Source organism: Pleurodeles waltl, chromosome 4_2 (genome assembly GCF_031143425.1).
Source record: "Pleurodeles waltl isolate 20211129_DDA chromosome 4_2, aPleWal1.hap1.20221129, whole genome shotgun sequence".
NCBI lineage: Eukaryota > Metazoa > Chordata > Amphibia > Caudata > Salamandridae > Pleurodeles > Pleurodeles waltl.
In genome coordinates, this window is record NC_090443.1 from 354,021,205 (window position 1) to 354,047,574 (window position 26,370).

Sequence of the window (26,370 nt, forward strand, 5' to 3'; positions counted from 1 at the left end):
GCCCACGGGCTTTCTATTTTGCTCGAGAAGTTTATGGGTTTCTGCAAAGATTATGGCTCTGGAATTAACACAACTAGAACCAAGTACATGGTATTTGGGGATAAAAAACATAAAATGAAGAAATGCATATATTTGGAGGGCGAGACACTAGAAAGAGTAAATGATTTTGTACATCTGGGAAATAAGTTGGAGGATTCTCACAAATGGCAGGCCCATCTCTCAAAGTCTCTCATGAGTCTAAAACAAAAGTCTGGGGGTATTTTGAGATATGCGGCCACGTCTTCCAGATTTGCAATTACCCCTGCTGTGGAAATTTACAAAGTCCAAGCAAGAGGAGGAGAGCTATATGGAGCAGAGTTATGGGGCTTTTGCAATTTGGTGGATCTGGAATGAGTGTAAAATTCGTACATAAAAATGCTATTAAAAGTACCCTCTAGTTCCCCCACATTGCCGATCCGGATGGATCTAAACCTTCACTCCATTGCCCATATTGCCGCCCTCAAGCCACTATTATATTGGATTTGAATCTGGATATCAGATACCTATATCCCGTACCGAGCCTGGTTGAGTGAATTGATGAGTACACACTCTACAGAAAAAGTTAGGTGGTGTAATTATGTTGAGAATACTTTTACTAAACTTGGGCTGTGAAACTACTGGACAGACCCTTTTATTCTCCCAAAAAATGCTACTCAGGTTGTGAAGGACATGTATTGGCTTAATGTACAGGTAGATAAACTTTCAGAAGTGTCCACCTCTGGTACGATAAACATTTTTTTACTGTCCAAGTGCCACTATGAGTTCAAGCAGTATATGGATTCAATTCTATCCCCTCTTGCACGAGCACTTTACATTAGACTTAGATTAGGGTCACTCCCCCTACGTACCTTAACTTATAGATGGCTGAAGTCTGATAGCCACTCTAGTTAATGCCCCATGGGCTGTGGGAAGGCTGAATGTCTCGCCCGTGTCCTTTTTCATTGTCCAGCGTACTCTAAGCAGAGAGCCTCTGGATTGTACCTCTTTGTAAATCTATGGGTATTAGGAACAGGATAATAGCACTCAGGACTGGCATATCAGACCCTAAGGTGTTAGAGGCATGCTCTCTAGCAACATTTCTGGAAGCCTTCTGGTATCTTAGACTTACATTTTTAAACTGTCATTTATAATGTGATGTATTTTTTGAATGGGGCCTTGTACCTTGGTTAATTATATATTTATGTATATTATACGGAAACTAGCCACACTGATGCTATATTGTTCTAAAGTAGGTGTTTTAAATATATATATTTGAAATTGTTATCTGTAATGTTGAGTGCCTTTTGCAGGGGGTTTTGTACTTCGGTTAATTATATATTTATGTATATTTTATGGAAATTAGATACAACGGAGCTATACTGTTTAAGGCAGCTATTGCAGATGTTAGAGTCCTTTAAATCATATCGTATCTTAATCATTTTAGCTAAAGGATTTTGGGTTGCTTTTTTGTATTTGACCTTGTTTTAACTGTTTTATCCATGTGCTTTTATGGTATGTTTTTACCGAAATAAAGCGGAAATTGAAAATTGAATTGAATACCCAGAGTTTGTGGGTTGTCCTGGAGGAGACCAAGAAATTAGCCAAAATACAGCAAAAATTTTGTTTTTATAAAAAAAATGGGAAAAAGGGCTGCAGAAGAAAGCTTGTGACTTTTTCCCTGAAATGGCATCAACAAAGGGTTTGTGGTGCTAAAATCACCATCTTCCAAGCTTTCAGGAACAGGCAGACTTGAATCAGAAAACCACATTTTTCAACACAGTGTTGGCATTTTACTGGGACATACCCCATTGTTACTACTGTATTTTTTTGTGCTTTCAACCTCCTTCCAGTTAGTGACAGAAATGGGTGTAAAACCAGTGCTGGATCCCGGACAGCTAAACATTTCTGAAAAGTAGACAAAATTCAGAATTGAGCAAGGGGTTATATGTGTAGATCCTTCAAGGTTTTCCTACAGAAAGTAACAGCTAAAATAAAAGAATATTGAAATTGAGGTGAAAAAAGAGCAATTTTTCTCCACCTTTTCTTCTATAACTTTTTCCAGCTATGGCAGATATACCGTTACATCTGTGGGACTCCTCTGGTTGTGGGGATATATAGGACTTGTAGGTTTATTAAGAACCCTAGGTACCCTGAGCCAATAAAGGAGCTGCACCTTGCAATGGATTTTCATTGTATACCGGGTATACAGCAATTCAGTTGGTGAAATATAAAGAGTGAAAAATAGGTATCAAGGAAACCTTTGTACTTGAAAAATGAGCACAAGATAAGGTCTTAAGAAGCAGTGGTTATTTGCACATATCTGAATTCCAGGACCCCCATACTAGCATGTGAATTGCAGGGCATTTCTTAAATAGACGTCTTTTTTACACACTGTCTTCATTTGGAAGGAAAAAATGTAGAGAAAGATAAGAGGCAATAAAACTTGTTCTTCTGTTCGGTGTTCCCCCAAGTCTCCCAGTGAAAATGGTACCTCACTTGTGTGAGTAGGCCTAATGCCCGCGACAGGAAACGCAACATGGACACATCACATTTTTACATTGAAATCTGACGTGATTTTTGGAAAGTGCCTAGCTGTGGATTTTGGCCTCTAGCTCAGCCGGCACCTGTGGAAACCTACCAAACCTGTGTATTTTTGAAAACTAGACACCTAGGGAAATCGAGGATGGGGTGACTCACCGGGTTCTGTTACCTAGAATCCTTTGCAAACCTCAAAATTTGGCAAAGAAAACACGTTTTCCTCACATTTCGGTGATAGAAAGTTCTGGAATCTGAGAGGAGTCACACATTTCCTTCCACCCAGCATTCTTCCAAGTCTCCTGATAAAAATGGTAACTCACTTGTGTGGGAAGGCCTAGTGCCCGCTACAGGAAATGCTCCACATCACAAAATGGACACATCACCTTTTCCCAAAGAAAACTGACCTGTTTTTTGCAAAGTGCCTATCTATGGATTTTGGCTCTAGCTCAGCCGGCACTAGGGAAACCTAGCAAACCTACACATTTTTGAAAATTGGTTACCTAAGGAAATTCAGAATGGGGTGACTTGTGGGGCTCTCACCAGGTTATGTTACCAAAAATCCTTTGTAAACCTCAAAACTTGGCAAAAAGCACTTTTTTTCCTCACATTTTGGTGATAGAAAGTTCTGGAATATGAGAAGAGCCGTAAATTTCCTTCCATCCAGCATTCCCCCAAGTCTCCCAATAAAAATGGTACCTCACTTGTGTTGGTAGACCTAGTGCCCGCAACAGGAAATGCCCCAAAATGCAACATGGACACATAAAATTTTTACATTGACAACTGACGTGTTTTTTGGAAAGTGCCTAGCTGTGGATTTTGGTCTCTAACTCAGCCGGCACCTAGGAAAACCTACCAAACCTGTGCATTTTTTAAAACTAGACACCTAGGGGAACCCAGGATGGCATAACTTGTGGCGCTCTGATCCGTTTCTGTTCCCCAGAATCTTTTGCAAGCCTCAAAATTTGGCCAAAAAAACACTTTTTCCTTACATTTCAGTTCTGAAAAGATTTGGAATCTCAGGGGACCCACAAACTTCCTTCTACCCAGTGTTCCTCAGGTCTCCCGATACAAATGGTACCTCACTTGTGTGTGTAGGCTTAGTGCCCACAACAGGAAATGCCCCAAAACACTATGTGGACACATCAAAATGATCAGATACAGAACTGCCTGTTTTTGCGGGAGGGAACCTGCGTTTTTGTTCCTGGGTTTAGAAGCCATCTAATAAACCTACCAGACCCAGACATTTCTGAAAACTAGACACCTGAGGGAGTCCAGGGAGGTGTGACTTGCGAGGATCTCCCAGTCTTTTCCTACACAGAATCCTCAGCAAACCTCAAATTTAGCTAAAAATTCAAATTTTCCCCACATTTCTGTGTAGGATCACTTCAACAGCACAAATTTCCTACCACCCAACATTTCCCTCAGTCTCCCGATAAAAATGATACCTTACTTGTGTAGGTGGGCCAAGTGCCTGTGACAGGGAAGAGCCAAAAACATGTCAAAATTGAGGGGGAACCAAATCGGGTCCAAAAGGGAAGTTTGAAAAAAAAAAATTTTAGGCTGACAAGTGGGGCAGAAGTTTTATCGGTATAGATGTGACAATGCTGGGTGTTAGGAATTTTGTGAATTCCTGCAGATTTCAGAATGTTCCATCCACACCACCAGTGCTGAGCCCTTTTTTGGCTATTTGGCATAGTTTGCGCTTAGGGCTCTATAACTTTTGGTCCACATGAGCTATCCATGCCACATTTGTTGCCCTTTTTCAAACAGCCTGGATATTCTAAAAATACCCAGGGTTTGTGGATTTCCCAGAAGGGGATTGAGAAAATAGGCAATAAATATAGGGAAAAAGTGCTCCAGATAAAAGTTTTCCTAAAAATGTCATCCATCATCGGTTTGCTCTAATAAAGTTTCCATATTTCCTACTTTTAGAAATATGCAGAGCTGAATCAACAAACACAGGGGCATATTTACAAGCCCCTTGCGTCCCTTAGCGTTGCTGTACCGTAATATTAAGCTACAGCGGAGCTAAACAGGTTGTGCCTAACACCTTGCGCCATCATTACAAAGTGGTGCAATGCTAGCATTGTGCCACTTTGTAAACTCTTGCGCCACGTTATACTTGCACTAGGTATAATGTATGGAAAGGGGGCGTTCCTCCTTAGGGAGGCCCCAAAAAACGGCATGGTAAAATTTACAAGATTTCACTGCACCATTCCCGTGTAATTTTTTAATGCCTGCTCCGGGCAGGCGTTAAAGTGACGCTAGGTTACTTCCTGTGGCCTCCCCGAGCTTTACTGGACTAGTGTCAACATTTTTGGAGCTAGTCCAGCAAAGTATCACAATAAAATCAAAAACTTTTACGCCATTTTGCTAATGTGTGCCATGGTGCACTGTATTGTAAATACATCGCCACCATGGTGTTGTAAGGGGGGCGCAGGGTGACACAGGGAAACTGGCAAGTTAGAGCTGATGCACCAGTTTCTTGTAAATATGACCCATAATTTTGTACCACAGTTTTAACATTTTTCTATATTTTTCTCTATTTTCTCTATTTTTGTGCTCTTAACCTTCTTCCAGTTTGTGGTGAAAAACAGTGTAAAACTCATGGGTGAGCCAGAAAATCTATAGATTTCTGAAAAGTAGACAAAATTCCAAATTCAGCAAGGGGTCATATGGGTAGATCTTTCAAGGTTTTCCCAATGAAAATAACAGTTGAAAAAAGAAACATTGAAAATCAGTAGGAAAAATTGAGCAATTATGAGAACGTTTTCATCTGTAATGTTTTGTAACAATAGCCGATTCACCTCAGCAATATACCATCACGTCCACTAGACTCTTCTGGTTGTGGGACTATATAGGGTTTGTAGGTCCTCCAAGAATCCACGCTACCCAGAGCAAACAACTGAGCTGCACCACAAAAAATCGTTTCACTGAGTATGGACCAATTGTTATAGTGAAATAGTCAAAGTGAAAAATGGATATCAGGGAAACCTATGTATTTCTTAACTAGACACAAGATATAGAGTTTAGAAGCAGTGGTTATTTCTACATCCCTGAATTTGTAGGTGCCTGTATAATTTGGAAAGTCTTTTTCAACATATCATCTTTTTTATACACTGGCTTACATTTGAAAGGCACAAATGCAGCAAAATCCCTATGATAATAATGAATGTTGTACTATTCTATGCCCCTACAAGTCTCCCAATAAAAATGGTACCTCACTTATGTGGGCAGGCCAGCTGCCCACAACAGAAACAGCCCAAAACGTAAAATGGATGCAGTGCATTTTTCAACCAAAAAAAGACACTATTTTTCCACTGTGGGTATCTCTAGAACTGGGTCCCTAGCTCAGCCAGCACCTCGGGAAACCTAGCCAGCTTGTACATTTTTGATAACTAGACACCTAGGGGTATCACAGGTGGACTGCCACATTTATCTCACATTTTTGTGATGGAAAGTTCTGGAATCTGTGGGGAGTCACACACTTCATTCTACCTGGCATTTCCCAAGTCTACCGATAAAAATGGTATCTTACTTATGTGCGTAGACCTAGTGCTGCGACAGGAAATGGCCCAAAATGCAACATAGATGCAGTGCATTTTTCCAATGAAAACTAACAATTTTTCCCACTTTTTTCCCATGTGGTTAGCTCTAGATTTTGGACCCTAGCTTAGCTGGCACCTTGCCAACTTGTTCTTCTATTCGGTGTTCCCCCAAGTCTCCCAGTGAAAATGGTACCTCACTTGTGTGGGTAGGCCTAATGCCCGCGACAGAAAACGCAACATGGACACATCACATTTTTACATTGAAATCTGACGTGATTTTTGAAAAGTGCCTAGCTGTGGATTTTGGCCTCTAGCTCAGCCGGCACATGTGGAAACCTACCAAACCTGTGTATTTTTGAAAACTAGATGCCTAGGGAAATCGAGGATGGGGTGACTCACCAGGTTCTGTTACCTAGAATCCTTTGCAAACCTCAAAATTTGGCAAAGAAAACACTTTTTCCTCACATTTCGGTGATAGAAAGTTCTGGAATCTGATAGAATAACTAGACAACTAGGGGTATCCAAGGTCGACTGCCACATTTGTCTCACATTTTTGCAATGGAAAGTTCTGGAATCTGTTGGGAGTCACACACTTCATTCTACCTGGCATTTCCCCAAGTCTACCGATAAAAATGGTATCTTACTTATGTGGGTAGACCTAGTGCTGCAACAGGAAATGGCCCAAAAATGCAACATAGATGCAGTGCATTTTTCCAATGAAAACTAACAATTTTTCCCCCTTTTTCCCATGTGGTTAGCTCTAGATTTTGGACCCTAGCTTAGCTGGCACCTAGGGAAACATAACCAATCTATACATTTATAAAAACTAGACACCCAGTGGAAGCCAGGGTGGCGTGATTTGCGTGAATGCCAATAGGTTTTCTTACCCACAATGACCTGTAAACGTCAACTTTGCCTGAATTCACACAATTTCCTTACATTCCTTACAAGTGTTTATGGGTCTAGATAAGGCAATGCTGGGTGGTAGAAATTTTGTGGATTCCTGCAGATTCCGGAAGTATCCATCACAGAAATGTAGGAAAAATGTATGACTTCAGGCAAAGTTGGAGGTGTTCAGGGCATTGTAGGTAAGAAAATAGTGCGGGTGCATGTGAAGCACATCACTCTGGACTCCCCCAGATGTTTAGTTTTCAGAACTGTCTGGGTCTAGTAGGTTTCTCCATGTGGCAGCCTACCCAAGCCCAAAAAGTGCAGCTGTTCACTATTGCAAGTGGGATGATATTGAGAGTTAGCCAAGCTCTCCTGGCCCATATGTAAAACCAACAACCAAAAAAGTCAAATGTCCTCTAGCTTGCCAGGGGGATGAGAGGATTTAGTCTGCAGAATGAGCAGAAAGACTGTTGCCCCCTTCAGTTGGGGGCGGGGGAATAGCCATCTCCATGGTGGTGGGTAGCACCCATGCTTCTTTTTTCCACAAAATGATTCCCTGGTTTCTAGGTGGCTTTCTGCCCCCCTCCCAGGGGGGGATCAGAGGTAATTAACCCATCTGCCTCGAGGGAGGAAAGAAAGACTGTGCCCGTTTTTGGGTGGTGGGGACATTGCCATGCCCATTCTGGGCATCCCCACTCCTAGAATTTTCTGAACAAATCCCTGTTATCTAGTGAGCTTTCTGTCCCCCTCCCCACAGGGGCAGGGGAAGATCAGAGGCTACTGACCCACAAAGACTTTAACCCCATTTATTTTAGGTAGGGCAATGGCCATGCCCATTATGGGCACCCACCACCCCTACATGAATAAAAAAAAGTAATCCCTGGTGCCTGGTTGGGCTTTCTGCCTCCCGGGAGGGAGCAGATTGTAGCTATTGTCCCCATATTGTGTAAACAAATATAACACTACCTTTACCTTGATACCAGTTAAAAAGTGTTTCAAAGAAGGTAATAGCACTTGAGTTAAGGAACTTGGGGCCACATGTACGAATATTTGGAGTTGCGATTTCCTAATTGCGATTCCATGCGAATCGCAATTAGGGAATCGCAATTCCAAATGTGAGGAACTCATTGAGTTTCTTTTGCGATTCCCCATGGGTCGAAAATAGGCCTGCCTGATTAATATTAATGAGATAGGTCGCAATTTGCGACCCACCAGGAATCACAAAAATCACAGGGATGGTGGCCTGCTGGTGTTAGCAGACCACCATGTCAGTATTTGCCTTTAAATAAAGCAGTCTTTTTTAAACACAGACCATTTTTCTTAAAGGAAAACAGGCTGTGTTTAAAAAGAAAAAAATGAAACGTATCAGTTTCATTTAAAAAAAAAAGTTTTTGCATGCATTCAGAAAAGGGAAGGGGTCTCTTAGGGAATGGGTTAGCCCCAATTTGAAATTGGTGCTAACTGTGATTATTTTGTGACTGTATTCACGGTCACAAAACAATCATACATACCATTCAGATTCGGTATTAGGAAGGGACGCCCAAGACACGCCCCTTCCTAATGCCAAATCGCAAAACCCAAATTGCGATTTGGTAGCAAGTTACCGAATCGCAGTTTGGGCTTTGTACATCCCAAAAAGCATTTTTCTAGTCACAAACTGGCCGATTCCACAAATCGGCCCGTTTGTTACTAGAAAAATGCTTTGTACATGTGGCCCTTGGTCTCATGACTTTAACTGTTCATATATATTTACATTATTATTACTTCAGTTGTGTAGAGCAAACAACTGAATAGGTCGCATTATTCTCATATGTGCTCCATACATCAATAAGTAGTCATGATGCTACTATACAGGATCAATCCTATAATGAGGAATTAGATTTTTTGTACAACACACCATTGATGAGAAATTTCTCAATCATAAAACATAACTGCAACTTACATTGTCAATAGCACCTCGTCCGAGCCACAATCATTTACTTGGTTTCTCCAAATCAGTCTCACATTGTTCAAGTCCATATTTATCCTAAAACATAGAGCATGGACTTGCGGTGGAGCTCTTATGATTTGGATATTGTTATGTTTATCAAACTTCTCTCCTACAGGATTAATACAATTCCATATGCAACTCCTAAAGTTTTGATGAAACTATACTGTTATTATCATGCTTCATCACCAGGCCTCATGAAATCAGCCCCTGTTGGTTATGCTGTGGCCAGTATCATGTACAGTAAAAATAAATACTACCTATTCTCAAAAAGATTAAGACATCCTCAGAGAACTGCAAGGATCACTGGTGAATATGAGACCATCATTCAATTTCTGTTCTGCTGGAGAGTTGAGTCCCAAAGAACTAGACCACTTTTTCAGCCTGTACAAACTTTTAATTCCAGCGAAATTCGAGACATTTTAAAAATACCATTGACCCTGCTTGTGTTCACTTTTGAAAATACTCTTTCTAATGGAAATTCAAGGGTGCAATAGGCTCTAAGTCAAGCAAGGAAATAGACCCCCTCTTGTTACAACATTGAATAGTAAAATACCGCCATTATTGTGCATTGGGTCTTTCTCACCACTGAGCATCTTGGCATTGCATCGCTACACAAATGATAGCTACTCCCTTCTGCTTGCTTCTTTCAGCTACCATTCAGTAAATTTATCTCATGCTCTGTACATCAGACCTGCCAACTTTGAAATTAATTTTACCTTTGTGAAGACAAGGCATAACTTTGAAGGGACAAGGTGTGATGCTATAGGCAGGGCTGGAGCCATCAACCGTGGTGAGCCATGAAAGGGGTAGAGGGTGCCAAGTTGAGGGGGCAGAACTTCAGTGCAGCACAGTTTGTGCAGACCCCCTACACTTACCTCCAAAAAACAAATAGCAGAGACATCTGGTTGGGCTGCCGACATACTGGTGAGATTGTAAATTGGGGTGGGCAGAGTTTGTGGAGTTCCACTACACAGAATTCTGCAGAGTGAAAAAAGAACTCTGCAAACTCTGCCTAAATCCACGCGAATGGGGGGAGTTGTGCTCGGCCGCCTGTTCGCACTGTCTGGTGCGAGTAGTGCACTCGTGTTGCAATGTGAGCGCGAATGGCACAACGGGGTTACACACACGCACAACCATCTTGTTTTTCCTATTCTGTGGGGCTACTTTCCAGTCCCTACTATATCTTGGTAATCATTATTTTATCCAACGTATTCTCCCCTGTTTTACATTTATTTCCTTACTGACCATGTATTTGTGTTGGTGTATTTTATGTTTTTTTTTTTTCTGTGAAGTTTTGTTCCTTTAATAGCTTTCCACTAACTTCCCCATACTTCCTAATTTCTCCCACTCAATTCCTTCTCTTCCTGCTGTCTTTTTTTTTTATATTCCACCCAGCGCCGTGGCAGAACATGGGAGATGAGGCGGTGCCAGTGCAGGGGGTGCAGCGAACCACACACTCTGCGGGCGCCAACACCGCCAAGAGGTGCAGCCTCACGCCCTTTTTAGCAAGAAGGAGGTGGCTGCACTTTTTTTGTGCAGCATCACCTCTCCTCTATGCTGGCAGCAGGATGCAGAGCTAGGAGTGGGTACAACCTGCAGGGGAGTCTGCTGCTGTGGGAGAGGGTGCACAGTTGCATTTGCCGACATACTGGGGTTTGACGCACCCAGCAGCATCTGATGCACCACCGGGCTGATATACTGGACCAGAGGAGGGATCTGCTTGAGAGGACTGCTGGGAGTTCGGGTTGCGGGTCATGGTGAGTACTAGTAATTAATTTTGTTGTGTCCTTTTCTATAATGCTATTTTTTTTTCAAATAACATGCTGCTCACCCTCAGAAGTAAATTAAGTTCACTTAATGTAACATCACAAATATTATGTGATCCAATTTGAGTGACCCAGCTGCTTGTTACTACCTAGTTCTACTCATTGCTGTAGGCACTCTCTTAGGCTGATTATTTGAGAAGTTATGCTGATTTCTCTGTCCTCCTATAACTAAGATAGTGGTACAACTTTGGTAGTAGTTGTGATAGAATATCAATGTTAGCGTTCTCTGTGTCTTTTTTATGTAGCTCCTGCAGTCCCAAACAATCTCCCAGTGATGTATAGAATGCATTGAAAAGGGAAACTGACTGAATTGGCCCATCAAAGAGGGTTGCGATTTAGGAAGCAAAGTTCATTCGTTGCAATTCATTAGTCATTTCCAAATGTAGTTTAGAAAATCTGGAATAGGGCTTAGGTAACGCTTCAGAAATTAGGAGTAGATCAACTCGTTAATATAGGCAATCTGATATAGAAAAGTACATGCTACTGCATTTGAATTGGCTGTCAAAATATTTTCTAGTAGATAAACTGTACCACTAGTCTATTTTTTGCTATCTTCTTTATTTCTTACATCCGCACCCAAGGGCAAGAAGAGGGCATTAGAGGTTCGGGCCGAGAGTTCCCCCACCAGTACCGCGGCCACAGCAGACGGCTCTGCTGGCCCCAGTAAATTTTCGTAATATCATTTATTTCTCTAACTTTTACCTTACCCCATTAGATTAATGTTTCCTTCTTTCTCTTATACAGTGACTTTTTTCTGATGGTCTTCATTCTATTTAATGTTTATTCTGGTTATCGCTCCCTGCATTATCCTTTTTTTCTATATTTCTTTCTTCTGAGCTGACTTCCTCCTGTGTATGTACTAATCTGTAGCTTAAGCTTTCTTCTGCTTGGTTATGCTGTCCCTCTCCCCTAATGTTATACCCTGTGGACTGGTACTGTAAAACTAAGACACTAGATTAGGCAGTCTACTGTGAAGATAGCATAGACTGCAGACCCAAACAAGCTCTTCTACACTTGTTTGTTGAGACGGCTTTCCGTTTCTTGCTCATGCTCAAATGACAAGAGAGTGGCCAAAGTTATGGTGACCCCCCAATGCTGTGTTGTATGTATTATTATTTAGTATCCCAGCACTTTCAACGACAGTGCAGCTTGGCAGGAAAGTAGTATGAGAACGGTACCATTGCATTTGCCAACCAAGGCCAAACCATATGTCCTTCATTGACCAAATTATTCTACCCCTTAGTTGTGCTTCAAGTTACAGTCATCATCCCATCTCTGTGCTTCCATTATATTTTACTTGACTACTGGCTTTTCTGATATTGTCAACCAGCAAAAACAAATGATTTTTAGATGGGAGAGGAGATACTGCGAACTGTAGTCATGTGTTGTGGTTGTATTTTGTTAAAAAAAGGGAAGATGTATCTGGCATCTAAAATGTGTAATGTTTTTTCTAGCCACACAGACCACCAGTGCCAGGACCAGTACTAGTGCACCAGATAACACAGTAACTGAAGGAGGAGTCTCTGCGGCGGCAGGGACGGGCAATGGTAAGTCACATTGCATGTTTGTTAACAATTACTGGTATACTCACTGTATTAGTTAAGTGAGGCAGATTCCACCCATCACCATCCATGACCTACCTGCCCATGGCATTTTGTGAGTCGGGACCCATGGGCCATGACCCTACCCAACTGCATGGTTCAATCAGACAGGACAGTGTTCACTGAACAATGTGCGTCTGCTTCTGTTAATGTAGCATTTACAAAGATTTCAATGAATTGCAAACCAAAACAAAAACATGATGTCTGTCTTTTCCTCCCAGTGCCCACTCAGTCACCTCCTAGTACTGCACCCCTTTTTTCATTCCTAAGTTCTGTCTACATTGAAAAAAATATTTTAGGCATGTGCCATATGTTACTGCCCGGACAAGTGGCTTCCATAACAGATTTACGCCTGTTCAAATTTGACATTCATCAACTTTCAGTTTCAACTACAGTGAGTGACTAAGCCTAATCTACATCATCGGTGGACCCTTACCTCTCCCCACCAGTATTCTATAGCATGACCTCTACCACACCTACCCCGCCTTTTCCCTGTACCTTACCTTGCTACAGCAGAATAAGGACCTGATTTAGAGTTTGGCGGACGGGGTTACTCAGTCAGGAACATGACAGATATCCCTTCTGCCGTATTTGGAATCGTAATACTGTGGACAGGATATGTCACGTGTGTGACAGAGTAACCCCTCAAGTGTCCTTCCCTGACTGCCAAGCAAATACATTTGATTTAAATAATTTGTGTTTGAGGGTAAGACCAGGAAGTAAAGTGGGATTAAGTGTCTACAATTTCTTGTCTTTTGGATTGAATGCTCTGTGACGAACGTGCCAAATAAAATATATGTATCCTGTTCCTTTCCCTGTATTTCAGTGAATAATTTTCCCAACATCTACAAACTCCACGGTAGACATCATATCTATTATCCGCATGTTATACATGCTGCACTAGCGTCAACATTTTTTACGCTAGTGAAGCAAAGCACTTCAATAGCGTCAAAAATGTTGATGCTATTTTGCTCACAACCGCTATGGTGTGCCGTATTCTAAATACGCTGCAACTATAGTGTTGTAAGCTGCCGGTAGGGGGGGGTGCAAGAAAATCATCATCTATGATATGCCACTTTCTTGTAAATATGCCCCAAAGTGTCTTTATGATTTAATCTTTTTTAGGAAATACTTTACCAAAACACACAGTTGTTTTACTCTTATGCTGCCTCCTTACAGCCAGTAAGTGGTTTTATCTGAGGCATGTGTTGTTAAAGTCATGTCCCTCCCTGTGACTGACTTTCTTAATAACATCAAAAATTCCAATGGCCCTAGGAGACCAGCAATGTACTTACACTGTGAAACTATGCAATATTTAATAAACACAAGTATTTACAGAGCATTCTTCACAATTTGTCTTTTTTCTTTTTTTTTTTTACTTTCTTGATATAGCTGGTGGTCCACCACCACCGTGACCCGCAGAATATCGAGGCCCGATTCTGGTGACAGAGGCTGGAGGCCAAAGGGTCACACTTCAAGTGGCTAGTGGACAAGGAGGGCCCGGCACATGCCCCTACTCCTGGGCCCAATTCCACCAGTCAACCGGCTGCACCTTCAGGCCATACCACCAGCACCCCTAGCAGCTTAGAGCACTCCGTCCCCATGCCGTCCCCATTTCAAACTGGCTCCACCATTGCAGCTTGCTGTGCAAGCTGGCCCACCTGGGCTATAGGATGGCACGACTTGAGGCCCGGATTCAACACCTTGAGACCCTCAAAGAAAAAATCCTCTATTAGCCCTTTTTAAAAAAAATTGCTTTAGTGGGAGGGAGTTGTGGTGGGTGGATTGGGTGGGAATTTGGTAAGGGAATTTTTATTCTTTATTGACAATTTGGGCACAGACATTTATATATTTATATTGGATATTGGTTGGGAATGGAGAAAGGTGAGGGAGAGGGGTTGACCTGTTCCAGTTGGAGAGGGTGGGTTTTATATTTTATCATTTATATGTTAGTAAAGTGGAAATCTTTATAATCCACTTTGTTTTGTTTTTTTGTGCTTTACTTTTATTTTCGCACTGATGCCATTTCATGCAGCCCGTCTTTTTGATCTGTTTCCGAAAGTGTATGCCAGTTAAGAGGGTATGCTGCCATTCCCTATATTTCCTACATAAATATAGATAAGCAAGCACTAATCTCATTGGCAGTAGAAGTTAGTTACATACTAAGTAAAGTAGTCCACGTCACCTCATATTTTTCTTACCTGAATAGATGAAGTGATGGCTGGCTCTACTCCCTCTGTCAATCTTCCAACACCTTACTGAAGGGTTTTCCAAAGTGCCTTTTTTATGGTAGTGGTAGTGCACTAACAGGGACGGCCACACAGCGACATTCCACTCCCACCTAGGTGAGCTCCAACAGTAGGATTAATCAAAAGGATCACAGGCAACTAAATAAAACAGAAAGTTAGTGGGTTATACATATGCATTTATATTATAGTTTTAGAAAGACTAAAGACAGACTACCACCAACATGACACATCAATGGATACCACATTATAACAAAAACTAGCAATAGTAAATTATTCTGAGCACTGGTGAGCATGGAATTTGAAACCCAAAGTTATGAAATTCTCAAGTCAGGAAAAACTTACTCAATGTTTGCACTCTGTAGTCGACAAGATTAAGCCGAGAGTTTCATTTACGCATAACTAAGGCCTAAAGGATGATGTTGACGTTGAGGAATGATGTTCTTACGTATACGTGGTTGGGTAAGTGGGACTGGTATGGGCTAATGCTCAGGTAACAGATGATCCCACAATGAGTTGGTGTGGCATTTCACCACACCTATCCTACCAAGTGTGTGATCTAGTGTAAATTAGACAAACCTCCCAAAAAATAAATGGTTGGGGAAGGGGATTTGGGGAAAGGTGTGACAAAGACAAATACAACACGAGAGCAATATTCATTAGGGCGAGGACCAGCACACAATTGTCATTAATCTGTTGTGGAAGGAAACAAAGGAATGAGTATGACACAGTTCAGTTAAATGCATTTGAAACAGTTCTTCTGCCACAGAGACCAATTATGGGGGAGTGAATTGGACCCATCCAATTCCTAAAATATGATTGTTATTAGAAAAATTACACTATGTTGCCAAATTGGCGGTGCACCTGCATTCTCCTCAGAAATGTCCTTTACTCTTGGGTGCCTGTCTGAACAAGTCCGGTAGTTAAGCAGGAGTGTTGAGCTCAGGTTTTGCCTTTTGTTCATGCTGGAGAGGATAAAGCATGTGGGTTCTAAAACAGTAAGGTGGTCATTCTGACCCCGGCGGTAAAATGCACTTACCGCCGGTCAGAAGACCGCTGTAACACCGCCGCGGCCGCGGAAACCCGCCACGGTCATTCTGACCCGCAGAAGGCAAACCTCCGAAAATCCGACAGCCACAACCGACCGCCAGACCAGCGGTCGGCGGAAAGGTGGAGGTGACCAAACCTCCACCGCCACGCCAACAGAAATACGCCCATGCCATTACGACCCACGAATCCACGCGGCGGTCATTCAAACGCGGTATTCCATTGGCGGGACACACCGCCGCGGTCAGAATACACACAAACGAACAAAACTCAGCCACATTGGACGATTTGAATCCCACACACCTGATACACATACACACACCACTCCCACACACACAATACAATATAAAACACCCACCCACATCACCCACAAACCCCTACGCAAAAAAATTCTGAAAGAAGGCCAGAGCGAGACACCAGCATCCACAAACTAACAGCCACAGCCACTCAACACCATCACCCACACACTATCCACACACAAAACAACACACACCACCACACTCAACACACTTAACTACACATACTCCACCCCACACATCATACACACCACCCCATGGCACCCCAAAGACAACCCCGCTTCACAGATGAAGAACTCAGGGTCATGGTGGAGGAAATCGTTCGGGTAGAGCCCCAGCTGTTCGGCACACAGATACAATACACCAGCATTGCCCGGAGGACGGAGCTATGGCAGAGGATTGTCGACAGGGTCAACGCTGTGGGACAGCACCCCAGAAATCGGGAAGACATCAGGAAGCGATGGAACGACCTACGGGGGAAGGTGCGTTCCATGGTATCCAGGCACAACATCGCCGTGCAGAAGACTGGCGGAGGACCCCCACCTCAACCCCCACAATTCACATCATGGGAGGAGGAAGTCTTGAACATCCTGCATCCTGACGGCCTCGCAGGAGTCAGCGGAGGAATGGATACTGGTAAGTTGAAGCTTCAATACTGCTTCCCCCCCACCTGCATGCCAAATCATACCCCAACCCTCACCCCCATCCTCGAACCCCACCCTCACCCCCACCCCCACCCCCATCCTCACCCCCACCACCATCCTCACCCCCACCCCCAGCACACCTATTCCCCGCCAATGTCTCACCATCACAACCCACACATCCCAAAACCTAGGCCTGCATGCGTCCACTAAGCATGGACACCCATCACCAAAGCATGCCCAATGCATATACACATCCCCCCCACAAGCCACCCTCACCAAAGCCCCCACACACGAATGCCAGCACTTGGGGACACGAGAACCCATAGATACACCCATATGCCACACATTGAAACTATAACCATACCTCTATACCCCTGCAGGACCCGACCGTCAACACACCGCGGCGGAGGGGCCAGAATTATCCACACCCCCCACCCAAGAGGCCGTCAGCGATGACAGCAGCTCTGTCGACCTGGACACCGATGACCAGCCCGGACCATCGGGGACCTCTGGACAGTCGGTTCCCCTCACACAGGCCCAGGCCACTACAGACCCAAACCCCTCTGGGAACACCAGCACAGCTCCCACCCAGCGGGCCCATGCCTCTGTCTCCAGGGCGCGTCAATCTGCGGTGTGTCTACCACTACAGGGCACCCAGGATAACCCACCACCCTAACAACAACAGGGACCTGGGGGCAGTGGTAGTGGGCACACCGGCCAGGGGGCAGAGGCCCAGGGAAACAGGGCAACTCGGAGGGCAGCTGTGCGACAGGGGGGGGACGGGCCCAGGGAACCCACTCTCCACGAGGTCCTCACCACCATCATGGGAGCATACAACCGCTCCCAGGAGACGATGGCGACGGTACTGGCCCGGTTCCAGGAGATCCAGGTACTGCACGAGGAACACTATCGGGGGTACAGGGAGGACATCAGAGCCATCAACACCACCCTGGTTACCATGGTAGGGCTGCTGCAGGACCTCGTCAACACCAGGGCGGACACTCAACAACACCCAAGGGCCCCTGCCACTAGCCTGGACCAAGAACAGCCAACCACCTCCGCCGGCGCTAGTGGACAGGAGGCCCCCGCACAGCAGCAGCCCACCAGACCCCCACCTCCTGCAGGAGAAGAACCACCCCGCAAGAGGGCCCTGAGATCTCGCAAGAAGACAGAGTAGGATGTCAAGACCCCCGCCAGCAATGGATACCACCTGATGTCATCCCACTGTCCCACATTGTCACCCTGTCCATCCTTGAACTGCCCATGCTCCATCTCTCCACAGGCCTCTGGACAATGCACCTGTGTGACTGTTACTCTGGACTCTGCCATGGACATTCCTTCACCATAGCCCCCACCCACTTGAAACCACCCATCCCATTTTGAGCACTTAAATAAACACCTATTTTGCACAAAACTATCTGGAGTCTGGCTGTGATTTCAATATATTGTAATTGACATGACAGTGCAAATATGTCCTTGTAAATGGTGAAGTCAACAAACAGCTGCCACAAAGCTGTAGTCCATGGGGAAACGAAGCACAGGACTCGTAGTGGGGACCCCAGATCTGAAATAGGGAGGGAAAAGCCAAAACTCAGTCATCATACACTGGGGCAAATAGACAGGCAGCAGAGATGCAGGAGAGTAGTTCACATTTACTAAATTATCTTTGAAATGTTACCTGTGTCCTATTGGAAGTACTGTTCAATGATTCTGTCCCTGTTGTCTGTTTCAGCCCCGTCGTCTTCCTCCTCGTCACTCTCCTCAGGTTCCACCGCTGCCACAACACCACCGTCTCGACCATCCTCCTGCAGGAAAGGCACCTGGCGGCGCAAAGCCAGGTTGTGAAGCATGCAGCAGGCCACGATGATGTGACACACCTTCTTAGGTGAGTACATTAGGGATCCACCTGTCATATGCAGGCACCTAAACCTGGCCTTTAGGAGGCCAAAGGTGCGTTCGATCACCCTCCTAGTACGCCCATGGGCCTCATTGTACCGTTCCTCTGCCCTGGTCCGGGGATTCCTTACTGGGGTCAGTAGCCACGACAGGTTGGGGTACCCAGAGTCCCCCACTAGCCATACACGGTGTCTCTGTAGCTGTTCCATCACGTAAGGGATGCTGCTATTCCTTAGGATGTAGGCGTCATGCACTGACCCTGGGAATTTGGCATTTACATGCGAGATGTACTGGTCAGCCAAACACACCACCTGGATGTTCATTGAATGGTAACTTTTTCTGTTCCTGTACACCTGCTCCCTGTCTCTTGGGGGAACCAAAGCCACATGGGTCCCATCAATGGCACCAATGACGTTGGGAATATGTCCAAGGGCGTAGAAATCACCCTTCACTGTAGCCAATTCGCCCACCTCAGGGAAAATGATGTAGCTCCTCACGGATTTCACCAGGGCAGACAACACTCTGGATAACACCTTCGAAAACATGGGCTGAGACATCCCAGAAGCAATTCCCACTGTTGTCTGAAATGACCCACTTGCCAAGAAATGGAGTACTGACATGACCTGCACCAGAGGGGGAATCCCTGTGGGTTGGCGGATGGGGGACATCAGGTCGGGCTCCAGCTGGGCACACAGTTCATGGATAGTGGCACAGTTAAGACGGTAGGTCAGGATAATGTGGCGTTCTTCCATTGTCGACAGGTCCACCAGCGGTCGGTACACGGGAGGATTCATCCGTCTCCTCGCCCAACCCAGCGGACGGTGCCTAGGAAGGACAACATGGAGCACACAGTCAAGCAACCCACAGGTACGTACTCACAGCTAGCACAGTAAACGATTCTCTATGCAGTGAATGGCGTGTCTGAGTGGCTATGCAAGGCCTAGGCCTGTGTGACGCAGTTGAAATTGAGCCATGTGGGCCCTGGAAATGGCGGCTGCCTGACCTGTGAAGTGTGACAATGGGATGTGAGGTCAATGCGCTGGCGTGGCACACCGCGGCGGGCGGCGGGCGAAGACCGCGGCGCGAAGCCGCATTGGTTAACATTGAAGCCTATGGGTTTCAGGAGCCAATGGCGAAGGGCGCCGGCGGTGGCGGGACGCACCGCCGCGGTACGCACCGCCGCGGACGTGACCGCCATTTTCTATCTACTTATCCACTTGCGACTTGAACTTTCACAGGAGAGGACCTATACTGCAAGTGTTGCTGTGACCTCGGTCTGGAAGGGACAATGGCTGCTGCGCCTGGGGAAAGGGCCCCTGCCTTCACTGGAGAGGAGTTGGAGAAACTTGTGGATGGGGTCCTCCCCCAGTATGCGCTACTCTACGGTCCTCCAGACCAAGTGAGTTTAATTCAATCTGGATTTGGCTGGCTTGGGGGCCTGGCGGGGGGCCTGGCGGGGATGGGGGGCATGTTGGGCCTGGCGGGGGGCATGGCGGGGGGCCTGGCGGGGATGGGGGGCATGTTGGGCCTGGCGGGGGGCATGGCGGGGGGCCTGGCGGGGATGGGGGGCATGTTGGGCCTGGCGGGGGGCATGGCGGGGATGGGGGGCATGTTGGGCATGGCGGGGGGCCTGGCGGGGATGGGGGGCATGTTGGGCCTGGCGGGGGGCATGGCGGGGGGCCTGGCGGGGATGGGGGGCATGTTGGGCCTGGCGGGGGGCATGGCGGGGGGCCTGGCGGGGATGGGGGGCATGTTGGGCCTGGCGGGGGGCATGGCGGGGGGCATGGCGGGGATGGGGGGCATGTTGGGCATGGCGGGGGGCCTGGCGGGGATGGGGGGCGTTGGGCCACTGGCAAGGAAAATGCTGACAAACTTGAACGTGGTATTTCTCCCTCCCTGTACGTGTCACATAGGTCCGCGCCCATGAGAAGATCGGGATTTGGCGTGCCATCGCCAAGGAAGTCCGGACCCTGGGGGTCCACCATCGACGGGGCACCCACTGCCGCAAGAGGTGGGAGGACATCCGCCGCGGGACCAAGAAGACCGCCGAGTCTCTGCTGGGGATGGCCTCCCAACGTAGGCGGGGTGCCTGCCGTCAACTGAGCCCCCTGATGTTCCGGATCCTGGCGGTGGCCTACCCTGATTTGGATGGGCGCGTGAGGGCAGCACAGCAGACACAAGGGGGTGAGTACAAGCATTATCTACTCTGTTGTCGCGCAGTGGAGGTGTCTGGGTGGGGGAGGAGGGCTGGGGGTCCCCCTAGGCCAGGGCGATATCTGTAGGCTGGGCACCCCCGTAAGCCCCTGTGTCCCCAGCCACCACCCTCAGTAGTTTGTCAGTACAGCCATCCCTGGGCCGTGTCATCCATGGGTGCAGTTGTCAACTCTAGGCGTGTAGGGCATGTTCCACGGAATGCGTAGCGGACCCCAAGTGCGCAACTTAGTGCAGGGGGCATCTGTGTCTGTCATGTCCGCTAACTGTACCGGAGATCCATGTACTCAATATCCCTTTATTTCTCTCCCCCCCCCCTTTTTGTTTGTCTTTCTGTGCTTGTGTGCATCAGCATCATCAGGCGGAGGAGAAGTGGCATCGGGGCAGGAGGGAGCTGCAACTCACATGGCCCAGGAGGGCCATGCCACAGAGTCAGACTGGACCAGTGAGACGGAGGGCGAGGGGAGCTCCACGACGGGGACGACTGGACCCTGCAGCGACACGGACACGTCCTCGGAAGGGGGCTCCCTTGCGGGGGTGGCACCATCCGTGCCCCCCGCCATTACAGGTACAGCCGCCACCCAGCGCACCATATCCGCCCTCCCAGCAGCCCCTCAGCGTTCGCCCCGTGCCCGCTCTGCCAGGAAGCCGGGCATCTCCTTCGCCCCAGGCACCTCAGGCCCTGCCCCTGTTACCCCCGCTGCCCTCAGTGAGGAGGTCATTGACCTCCTCCGAACGCTCATTGTTGGGCAGACTACCCTTTTGAATGCCATCCAGGGGGTGGAGAGGGAGGTTCATCGCAGCAATGCGTACCTGGAGGGCATTCATTCGGGTCAGGCTGCCCATCAGCGATCGTTCCAGGCTCTGGCCTCAGCACTGACGGCAGCCATTGTCCCTGTCTCCTGCCTCCCTCTACTAACTCCCTCCTCCCAGTCTCCTGTTCCTCTGCCTGTCCCACCCACACCATCAGACCAGCCTGCACACACCTCAACACCCAAGAGAAGCTCATCCAAACATAAGCACCACAGATCACGCAGACATTCACACACGCAACATTCCGATGCAGACATGCCAACAGTCACTACCACCTCTGTGACCCCCACCTCCTCGTCTCCCTCCTCCCTCCTTGTGACGTCTACACTCACACCTCCATTCACCTCACCATCAGCCAGTGTTTCCATCACCAGCACACCCTCCACTCCAGTCCGCACACGTGCAGTCACCACCCCCACTGCCATTTACACGTCCCCTGTGTCCTCTCCCACTGTGTCTGTCACCCCCTCTTCCACACCACACAAACGCAGCCACCCACCCACCCAACAGCCATCCACCTCACGACAGCCTATCCCTCCTGCACCTGCACCCAAAGACAGCAAACGTGACTCACCTACAACCACATCCTCTCCCTCCACTCCCATTCCCACTGTACCTACCACTCTCCATTGTCCCAAGAAACTCTTCCTCGCCACTACTAACTTCTTTCCTGACCCTGAGCCCCCCCCTCCTTCTCGTCGGGGTAAGAAGAGCACCTCAGCCACCACCAGCCCTGCAGCCCCCTTGACAAGGGTGCAGGGGTATTGGAGCCCGCCAGCCCGCATGTCTGGATCTTCGCCCAGCAGCAAGGGGACAGCCAGCCCACCCCCTGGGAAGAGGAGCAGAAGGCGGAAGGGGCGCCGCAGGAGCCCGCCTTCTACATCCCCCCGGATACCACCCAGAGACAGTCACCAGCCACAGCTCCAAAGGGAGGAAAGGGCCACAGGCCCACGACTAAGGAGGGCAAGGGCAGCAAGTCGGAGAGGTCAGGCAGCAGGCCTGCTGCCCAGGAGGAGCCCACAACCCCCATAGCCGCTGCCCCGGGAGGAACCGGCACAGCTGCCCCGGGAGAGCCCACCACCCCCATAGCCGCTGCCCAGGGAGGACACAGCCCAGCTGGCCAGGAGGGCCCCACCACCCACAGCCCAGGTGGGCATTGAAGGAGCACCATCCCCGCTGCCCAGGAGGGCACCACCAGGCAATGAGCAGTTGGCCATAGACCGGCCGCCGTCTCCAGAACCGCTGAACTGGGCCCCGCCGTCTCAAGCACCGCTCCGCTGGGCCCCGCCGTCTCAAGAACCGCTGAACTGGGCCCTTCAAGGCAAGGAGCGCTAAACTGGGCCCGCCGTCTCAAGAACCGCTGAACTGGGCCCTTCAAGGCAAGGAGCGCTGAACTGGGCCCCGCCGTCTCAAGAACCGCTGAACTGGGCCCCGCCGTCTCAAGCACCGCTCCGCTGGGCCCCGCCGTCTCAAGAACCGCTGAACTGGGCCCTTCAAGGCAAGGAGCGCTGAACTGGGCCCCGCCGTCTCCAGAACCGCTGAACTGGGCCCCGCCGTCTCAAGCACCGCTCCGCTGGGCCCCGCCGTCTCAAGAACCGCTGAACTGGGCCCTTCAAGGCAAGGAGCGCTGAACTGGGCCCCGCCGTCTCCAGAACCGCTGAACTGGGCCCCGCCGTCTCAAGCACCGCTCCGCTGGGCCCCGCCGTCTCAAGAACCGCTGAACTGGGCCCTTCAAGGCAAGGAGCGCTGAACTGGGCCCCGCCGTCTCAAGAACCGCTGAACTGGGCCCCGCCGTCTCAAGCACCGCTCCGCTGGGCCCCGCCGTCTCAAGAACCGCTGAACTGGGCCCTTCAAGGCAAGGAGCGCTGAACTGGGCCCCGCCGTCTCCAGAACCGCTGAACTGGGCCCCGCCGTCTCAAGCACCGCTGAACTGGGCCCTTCAAGGCAAGGAGCGCTGAACTGGGCCCCGCCGTCTCCAGAACCGCTGAACTGGGCCCCGCCGTCTCAAGCACCGCTCCGCTGGGCCCCGCCGTCTCAAGAACCGCTGAACTGGGCCCTTCAAGGCAAGGAGCGCTGAACTGGGCCCCGCCGTCTCAAGAACCGCTGAACTGGGCCCTTCAAGGCAAGGAGCGCTGAACTGGGCCCGCCGTCTCCAGAACCGCTGAACTGGGCCCCGCCGTCTCAAGCACCGCTCCGCTGGGCCCCGCCGTCTCAAGAACCGCTGAACTGGGCCCTTCAAGGCAAGGAGCGCTGAACTGGGCCCCGCCGTCTCAAGAACCGCTGAACTGGGCCCCGCCGTCTCAAGCACCGCTCCGCTGGGCCCTGCCGTCTCAAGAACCGCTGAACTGGGCCCTTCAAGGCAAGGAGCGCTGAACTGGGCCCCGCCGTCTTAAGAACCGCTCCGCTGGGCACCGCCGTCTCAAGAACCGATGAACTGGGCCCTTCAAGGCAAGGAGCGCTGAACTGGGCCCCGCCGTCTCAAGAACCGCTGAACTGGGCCCTTCAAGGCAAGGAGCGCTGAAATGGGCCCCGCCGTCTCCAGAACCGCTGAACTGGGCCCCGCCGTCTCAAGCACCGCTCCGCTGGGCCCCGCCGTCTCAAGAACCGCTGAACTGGGCCCTTCAAGGCAAGGAGCGCTGAACTGGGCCCCGCCGTCTCAAGAACCGCTGAACTGGGCCCCGCCGTCTCAAGCACCGCTCCGCTGGGCCCCGCCGTCTCAAGAACCGCTGAACTGGGCCCTTCAAGGCAAGGAGCGCTGAACTGGGCCCCGCCGTCTCAAGCACCGCTCCGCTGGGCCCCGCCGTCTCAAGAACCGCTGAACTGGGCCCTTCAAGGCAAGGAGCGCTGAACTGGGCCCCGCCGTCTCAAGAACCGCTGAACTGGGCCCTTCAAGGCAAGGAGCGCTGAACTGGGCCCCGCCGTCTCAAGAACCGCTGAACTGGGCCCCGCCGTCTCAAGCACCGCTCCGCTGGGCCCCGCCGTCTCAAGAACCGCTGAACTGGGCCCTTCAAGGCAAGAACCGCTGGCCCTTTGGCAGACGTGGCAGGGCAGGGTCTATCTCGGGCAGGGCTGCAGGATGTCCTCTGGCCAACTTGCCTCCTCCAGTGGCAGTGGGGTCTGTTATGGACTGTATGGACCGTGGCTTTGCACTCCCCAGGATGGCCCAGTGGGCAGGCCACCCACTGTATGGACTGTATGGACTGTGGCTTTGCTCTCCCCAGGATGGCCCAGTGGGCAGGCCACCCACTGTATGGACTGTATGGACTGTGGCTTTGCTCTCCCCAGGATGGCCCAGTGGGCAGGCCACCCACTGTATGGACTGTATGGACTGTGGCTTTGCTCTCCCCAGGATGGCCCAGTGGGCAGGCCACCCACTGTATGGACTGTTTGGACTGTGGCTTTGCTCTCCCCAGGATGGCCCAGTGGGCAGGCCACCCACTGTATGGACTGTTTGGACTGTGGCTTTGCTCTCCCCAGGATGGCCCAGTGGGCAGGCCACCCACTGTATGGACTGTATGGACTGTGGCTTTGCTCTCCCCAGGATGGCCCAGTGGGCAGGCCACCCACTGTATGGACTGTATGGACTGTGGCTTTGCTCTCCCCAGGATGGCCCAGTGGGCAGGCCACCCACTGTATGGACTGTATGGACTGTGGCTTTGCACTCCCCAGAATGGCCCAGTGGGCAGGCCACCCACTGTATGGACTGTTTGGACTGTGGCTTTGCTCTCCCCAGGATGGCCCAGTGGGCAGGCCACCCACTGTATGGACTGTATGGACTGTGGCTTAGCACTCCCCAGGATGGCCCAGTGGTCATGGAGTCCCCTCGTGGATCTGGCGTCGTGTACTCAAGTGGCTGAGGTGCCCCCCCTTCCCTTCCCCCTGAGGTGCCTGTCCTATTTTCTTTCTGATACCCCTGCAGTGTTCTCTCCGTGGAGTTCTTGTCGTGGGACTGGGCCTTGCCCCTTTGCACAGGACCCCTGTGATCCACGGACAGTGGTTGGACTACATTTAGTAGCTGTGTATATTTTGTACATAGTTTATTTATTTATTGGGATTACTGGTGTACATATTTCAATATATCTGCCCGTTTATGATCTCTTATTTTGGTCTTTGCATTATTTCGGAGGGGGGTGGTTTGTGGGTTGTGACAGTGATCTGTGGGAATGCATTGATGTGTGTGTTGTAGTGGGTGTGGGTGGGTGGGTGTGTGCCGGTAATCTTTTCCCTCCCCTGTGTCGTAGGTGCAGTACTCACCGATGTCTTCCGCGCCGCCGGGCGTGCTCCTGGTATATGAGCAGGTATAGGAGTGCGGGGATGACCTGCAACTCTGGTTCCATACTGCCGGAATCTCGCGTGGAGTGCGTAGAGGTGAGCGTTTTCCCGTTCGTAGTCTGTTTCCGCCGTGTTCTTATCGGCGGTGCTCCCGCCCCGGAAAAGGTGGCGGATTGGTGGGTCGTGATAGGGTGGGCGGTACATTGTCTGCCGCCTGGCTGTTGGCGGGGACCACCGCGCTGTTTGTTTGTACCGCCGTGGCGGGCGGAGTGTTAATACGGCGGGCTGTGTTGGCGGTTCCCGCCAGGGTCAGAATTGCATATTTTAGACCGCCGGCCTGTTGGCGGCTTGGCCGCCGCTTTATCACCGACCGCCAGGGTCAGAATGAGGGCCTAAGTGTATTGAAGAGTTAAGAAGAAGGACAGAAGGAAGGTAAGCTTCCTGAAGAGTGCACCAAGAAGGCTCAGAGCAAAAAATAAGAGGACTCGGCTATCACTTTTGCCATCAGTGCAACACACACATTCATTAGCATT